At 40.1% G+C, this 7,193-nt stretch overlaps 1 pseudogene; it reads left to right on the top strand.

Annotated features, from left to right (window-relative positions):
• Positions 1-255: 255 nt before the first annotated feature.
• LOC137992385 (neuronal acetylcholine receptor subunit alpha-10-like) overlaps positions 256-7,193 on the top strand; it is a 21,215-nt pseudogene continuing 14,277 nt past the window's right edge.

Below are 7,193 nucleotides of genomic sequence, written 5' to 3'. Positions count from 1 at the left end.
ACTTTAACAGAATTTAAAAATTCCAAAGACAAATTACTTCCTTCACAAATCCATGGCCTTTTTTCTATCATGCCACTTATAAAATATTAATTCTATAACATCTGTCACTTGGACACTGAGTTTCGTTATGATTTGGTTCATGGGGCTTCTCAGAAGCGCTGCCATATTATTTCGTACTGAAAAGTAATTTCGTTGTAAAATTTTACGTTATTGCAAAATTATTTTTGATATTGCCGCTTTTCTGTGGAGTGTAAGCCCAAGGGTTTTTAATAAAACTAAAGATTTAGGCAATAATTTGAATTAACACGTCACACGAAGGAATTATTCCTTACTTCTGGAGTTGTAAATTACCCACCATTTGCACATAATATACTCTTGCCTTTTCCTCTATAGGTGAAATAAGCATTACCACGAGACTACAACATCGACCGATACAGTAACCAAAGATGCAGATCATCCTGCGATTCGATAAAATGACTTTGTTATTTGCTGGGATAATTTTTCTTTCTGGTAAGTAGCTTAAAAACTATTTAATTTGATAAGGTTGCTTGGTCGGTAATGAATTTAAGAAATTAAATAGAATGAAATTGTCGCCAGTAACAACATCACCTTTTGACTACCTTCACTAACCAAATGTTACTCTTTCAGTTTTGTAGACCTCAGTGAATAAGCCCAATACGTAAACTAATTTTCATTCCCTTGAGAATTTTTGCTCCATTCAAATCTGTTTGATTAAAAATTGTCAAAAATCGTATTAAATGTAAACGTGGTTCTCCTCCTGAGGAAAGTGCGTTATATTTCGTGATACTTTTGCCTTTTTTGAGGCCTGCTAATGACAAGAAAGCTTTTTCGCCGAATAAATATCTCTTTTGTCAATGTGTAAAACCAAGCCTTTGTACTACGCTAAAGACAAACAGGAAAACATGAACAACTCGCTGGGTTCTTCGTACAAAAAAAGTTCCAAAGGGATATTATATACTTGTATGTTTCGGTTATCCAGAGAAGAAGAACTTTAATTATTCAAATATCGTGGTTATCACTTGGGTTTTCAGTATTATTTAGTCAACTGAACTTTTAATTGCACTCGTAATAAATAAAAAAACTGGCGATCACAGTGTACCTTTTTAGTATTTCTTTAATTTTACGGTTTCAATTTTCTCGAAATATGATCGTCAATACCAGTTTAACGTTTTGTCGCTGCCTAAGGTAATTTTTTTTTGTTTGAGCCCATTCTCGTACTAGGGGTTTCTGGGATTTCCAACATATAAATAGGCCATTTCCGAGTTCATGTTTGCCTCCTCTTCAAAGCGAGTCTAAGTGCGAAGTTTTTGTTATGAAAATTAGTTTTCATTCATATGTAAAGTAGAACTAATTTCCATCACAAAAACTTTGCACATAGACTCGCTTTAAGGAGGGGGCAGACATGAACTCGGATATGGCCTATTACCCCAAGAGTAAGATTTACCCATATATTAAATATTAAAATTCAGCTTGAAAGAGAGGTTTAGAGGACAAAGACAAAGGAAAGTGGATAAGTATTAGCGAAACCAATTGCGCTATCCAATGGATAGTGATTTTTAATCTTTCAGGTGCCTGTTTGTTTAAATTGTCCAGATACGTGCGAGGATCATTTCTCTTTTTCGTTTACGAGTGAAGGGTGTTCAGTTTGAGTTAACACATGCAGTGCCGCACTTATTTTCCACGTAGGCATGTTAAGCGTGTTCATTGACAAGTAAAAATAGTCTCACGCGGATAGAGTCAGCGCAAAACTCAACATGCTTATGTGTTAGTACACCTCTGCAGATGTTAATTTAATCTTCACTCGAATAAACTAGTCGGTCTAAGGTTATTCTACGTCACTTGAAAATGATGTCATGGAGACATCGAAACGTTGTGTTGAGCCTATTTCACCTATCTTTATTCTTGATGTTTATCTTAATTTAATCAAATTCGAATGATAAGGCCGTTAGAGTTAACTACCATTTCCTGTATCTCTTCAGGCTGCAAGGGAAGTAAATACGAGCGAGCCCTGCTGAAACAGCTTTTCCAATCCGATTACGATTTGAACGAGCGGCCTGTGGTCAATGATTCTGATGCTGTCGTCGTTACGCTTGGATTAACACTTAACCAGATTGTTGACGTGGTAAGAGATTTCCACTGGGACTGAAGTCTCGTTTACACAGGCGAATTTCACGCAGCAACTCGATGCAATTGTTGGCGCACTCAAGTTGCAATTAAAAGAATTGTCCGTGTAAACCAAGAGCAATTTTGGCGCGATTTTTACTGCGATTATCGCCGCGCTTTGGGAAGAGTTTCAGCGTTGCTGGAACTTGATGAGAGGTTCCACTGGAAGATGGATCACAAAATTAAGAAATCTTTGAAAATGTAACAGCTATAGTATTCATACTTGGCACGAGTAATAGCCTTCCCTGCTAACAGAGTTGGGCTGACGAATACGGGAAAAGAGACCTCTGCCATGGGTCGAAACTCACTTTGTTGAGCATGCGCGGCAGTTAATTAGCGACCGAATCCTCACGTGATACTTCATGTCGTGTGAGCTCACTTAACAGCAGTGGAATTATTGTTTTGGAGCGCTAGAGGGAGTTGCGGGCTGAACGACTCACCGCGAAGGGAATGGGGTGGAAGAAAACAAGCGATTTGCTTTTCTTTGTCTTCGGAGATTAACCAGAACTTTATTCTAAGGCTTTTGGCAGTCCATTGAAACTGTCCTAAAACCTTTTTTGATTCCCCTTTTTCTGCCAATAGGACGAGAAGAATCAAATTCTGATATCAAGTGCTTGGGTAAGGCAGGTAAGACTCACTGAACGTTGACCAGTCTCAGTCTTGAATGTCAATTGTGTTTCTCTTCCAACAAAGGTAGTATATATGTGGTACTAGAAACCCATAAGGGTTGAAACGTGTAACGGCCCCTTGTTTGCTGGGAAACAAGCTTCTGAATATTCAATTTGCTAAGTACCATATTTGGAACAACAAGAGCGAGGGGTTTCCAAATATGGTACTTACCACTGAAACATTCAACCTATCAGTTCGCACTGAATATTCGGAAGCTGTGAACGCACGTTCCACGTTTCAACCCTTAATGGGTTTCTGGTGGTACTTAGAAACCAGTTATTTTGATTATGGACCTACTATGCGCTAATTTTGAAGAATCTGAAATGACGGGAGGCAGACCACAAGGGCAGCCGAGGAAATAAACTGGAAATAGCTCATGACTCATGAGCATCTCCAGTTGGTGGCCGGAAACAGTACTAGAACCCAGGAACTCTCGGCCACGCTCCTTTCTTTTTCTTGAAGGATATCTTCATCTTCATCGATGTTTTAGCGATAAAGAGCTTTAACATTTCTGTATTTATTTATAATATCATAATATCACGAGACTTGAGAGATAACTGTTGCTAATTTTAAGCATTAACTATGCCTTTTGCCTCTTTGCTGCCGCCTTGAACTGGCGCCCGTTTCTCGAAACTCCCGAAACTTTACGGGCCATTTTCGGGTGTCACAGTTGCCTCTGTTTCTCATGAACGGAGAGGATTTAAGTCGACAAACTTTGCAGTCAGTTTGCTTTTTGTTACCTTGAAAACATGTTAAAAGATCGGCTTTCCTGAACAAGCGGTTGGCAGGTCCACAAATGGCTTTTCGGGCCCGAAAAGCTTTCGGCACTTTTGAAAAACGGGCCTCTGGACCGAGATCTCGTAGCAAAAAAAAAAAAAAAAAAACGAGATCCGTCCGAAAACGCGCACAGTTATACAAGAAACTGATGTTTTGTGATTGAATTGTTCTTTTACGGTCAGATATGGCATAATCCACTACTTAAGTGGAATAGCAGCAAGTTTGGAGGATTAGAATCAATCAATGTATCACCAAGGAAGGTTTGGCTTCCCGACATAGTTCTCTATGAGAAGTAAGCGCGTTAATATTTTCACCGACATAGTTCTCTATGAGAAGTAAGCGCGTTAATATTTTCACTGCAGAAAATAGTTAAATTATAAAATGAGTTATAGAGCGGTTTTCAATTGAGTGTCGAAAGCAATTAGCGAATTACTTTGGTTTTACATTACTTCACTCAGTGATTGGTTCAAAGTTCTCGCGCCACTTTTTCAACCAATCAGTAGTGAAACCAAAACCAATCGTGGCTCGGGCGTGCACGTTTTCCCGCGCTTTGTGTCGGCTAAGTGCAATTACTTCGAGTTTTCATTGGTTTACTGGATTGTCTCCGTCCTTTTTGATTGGCCAAAGTAATTACTTTGGTTTTGGTTTTACGACACTCATTTGAAAACCGCTCTATCGTTTAGATTGTAACTGGCTAAAACTAAGCGTTCCAAGGGAGCCTAGAGATGAATTTGTTAACTCTTATTCGATCGTTTTTCTGGTATGTGTTCCAAGATGCAAACGCGATCCTTTATTCAAAGAAATTTGTGTCTTAGAGACAAGAAGCATTCGGACTTTGTTCGAGTACGCTCAAGTAGTCATTGATAAATAATCTGATAAATTAATCAGGCTGAAAACTCACCTATTACGAGAATTCTTGACTTCCAAGTTGCGGTGCCCAAAAGTAAGTCTCCCTCTCCCCTCCCTCTCCCCTCCTTCCCCCTCCACTCTAGCTCTCTCTCTCGCCCTCTCTTTCTCTCAAGCCTCTTTTGTATGGCCTGGGCGATGACCTAAAAAATATATTGTTATTAATGTCGACTTAAGATTTTTTGATCGCGGGGACTTCAATCAGTTGCGTTTTCTATGTTGTTGGATGTTGAATGCCTTTGCACACACCAATTCCTAATTGTTTACGGCGTTGTTTGCGTGATCAACAAGATTGTAAAGTACTCTCAAGTTCAGTAGCCATGTTGTATCATTCATTCATGCGTTAGAGATTTGTTTGTCATGCTTTTTTTTTTTTACCTGAAGAGGGAGACGTGATCCATTGGTAAAGGCATTGGATTTGCACCAGTCCATGTCCCTCTCTAAGTACTACAGAGGGATTTGTATTCAGGGGCCCTATTCTAGTAGGTCTCGAAAGATCTCGAAACTTTTCGGGCCTTCATCGGGTTGTCACAACTTCCTCCGTATCGTAAAGGGTATGTCACGTTATTTTAGGGTGTTCAGGGAAAATCTTTAGTTAATCACGAGTTTAAAACTCAAAAATGGTAAGGTGGAATCTTTTACTGTTTAAAATTATCCAGCCGACTTGCCGTAAACTTGAAAAACGTCGGGCCGACTTTTTCAAGATTACCCAAATGCCACCAGTTTCAATCGTGTGCAGATGTGTCCATCCATCCATTCCTTTTGAAGTATTTCTTTTATGTTGTTTAACAGTTTTAAGTGGTTATTACCATGTTCCATTCTACGCTTTGGGCATTTTGGGTGTCATCAAATTACAGCATTTGCGTGACATAGCCCCTGTAAGGATGAAGAGGCTTTCAGTCATCAAACTCTACATTCGTTTTGCTTTTTGTTATACCATGCAATCAAATCAATTGGATGGCAGTTGCGTAAATAGATTTTCTGGCCCAAAAAGTTTCGAGAAGCTGGCCCCGGGATCCCTAACCGAACACTTTTAGTTTGTCAATGGCAAGCTGTTTGCATCCTCAAATGTTACTACCTTATGATTATTAAAGAGGATTGCCAGTTATTTATCTCAGTAGCTCGGTGCACTTTCTTTGTGACCAAAGCATTTCAGTTCAAGTGTGCTAATTTAATTTTTTCACAAACAAAGTGGCTTAACTATCACGTTTACTGTATTTGGTTATAGTGCCGATGACGACATTAGTTTTGGCGGCAATTTGGATCGGCTGAACTTCAGAGTCGTTCTGCATCATACGGGCAAAAACGTATGGCTTGCACCGGTGACTTTCAAGAGCAAATGTCGCATCGATATCAAATATTCCCATTCGACACTCAGTACTGTAAAATGAAATTCGGTTCATGGACTTATGACGGATTTCGCGTTGATGTAGTAAATGAGAGTGATTCCGCTGACTCGATAGCTACACTAACAGTGCTGAGTGGGATTGTGGGTGTTCCTGCCAAACGAAGTGTATTGAAATACTTTTGCTGTGAAGAGCCGTTCCCGGATGTGACGTTTTCCATCATCATCCGCCGACGATCTCTTTCTACATGATGAACTTAATATTACCGCTGGTCATTATCACCGTATTGATAAATGTGTCTTTCGTTCTCCGGCTGAGTCAGGTGAGATAAGGTTCTTTGCTAGAATTTTATAAAAGCCGTGATGATGATAATGATGATGACAACGATGATGATGACGAAGGCGACAAGGACGTCGACGACGATGACGATGACGTCGACGACGTCGACGACGACGACGATGACGACGACGATTACAAAGATATCGACGACAAGAAGCCTGTATCTCCACTAATGCCTTGAGTAAACCCTGTCCCGAGAAAATTAATGTTTAGGAAAAGGTTTTGATTGGCTTTTACAACAGTGGCGTGCTGAATCTTCCAAGGAAAACCTGAAATAATAATGACCACAACCTGCCGCGAGACTGAGCACCCCCAGCAAACCATTGTTTAACGAAAACCGTTGGTCAGCAACCTGGTTCTGGTCATTGCTGTCTAAGGTCTTCCTCTCCCAAGGGAGGCGTTCTATAAGTAAATTACCCAGGAAAGGAAGACTCCAAGGCCAAGTATGGGAGTTAAAGGTTCCGCTTGATGTACTCCTGATTGGAAGAAAAGACTTTTGCAGATGCGGCGGCCATTTTAATTTCTACTGTTTTGAAAGACATTATGGATGCTCAGGGGGCAAAGTAATATGTATTTGCCCCTGGGCATCCCATAATAGCTATTTGAAACAATAGAAATCAAAAATGGCCGCGGTATCTGCAAAAAGGTCTATTAAGATCGGTAAAGCTCGAAGTGCCCCTGGGCGTGAGGGGCCTGGAACAACAAAACTGAAACAACCCAAACCTATACAAAAATGCTAACCTTAGGCCTAAAACATTATCTAAAGCATAATGTTTGCAACTTTTCATTCTTTTATGTCCTTACATCTCCTATTATCTTGGGGTCTTTTTCTAGGTGAACGTATTTCCCTCACTATAACCATCCTCCTGGCCATGACTGTTTCATGTTAGTCGTGGCGGAGACTATTCCTCCATCTTCAGATGTTGTGCCGCTCATTGCAAAATTCTACATGACAGCCATGGTCGAGATGGC

This window comes from Montipora foliosa, chromosome 2 (assembly GCF_036669935.1).
Source record: "Montipora foliosa isolate CH-2021 chromosome 2, ASM3666993v2, whole genome shotgun sequence".
Classification (NCBI taxonomy): Eukaryota; Metazoa; Cnidaria; class Anthozoa; order Scleractinia; family Acroporidae; genus Montipora; species Montipora foliosa.
This window is presented reverse-complemented; position numbering and strand designations above follow the sequence as displayed.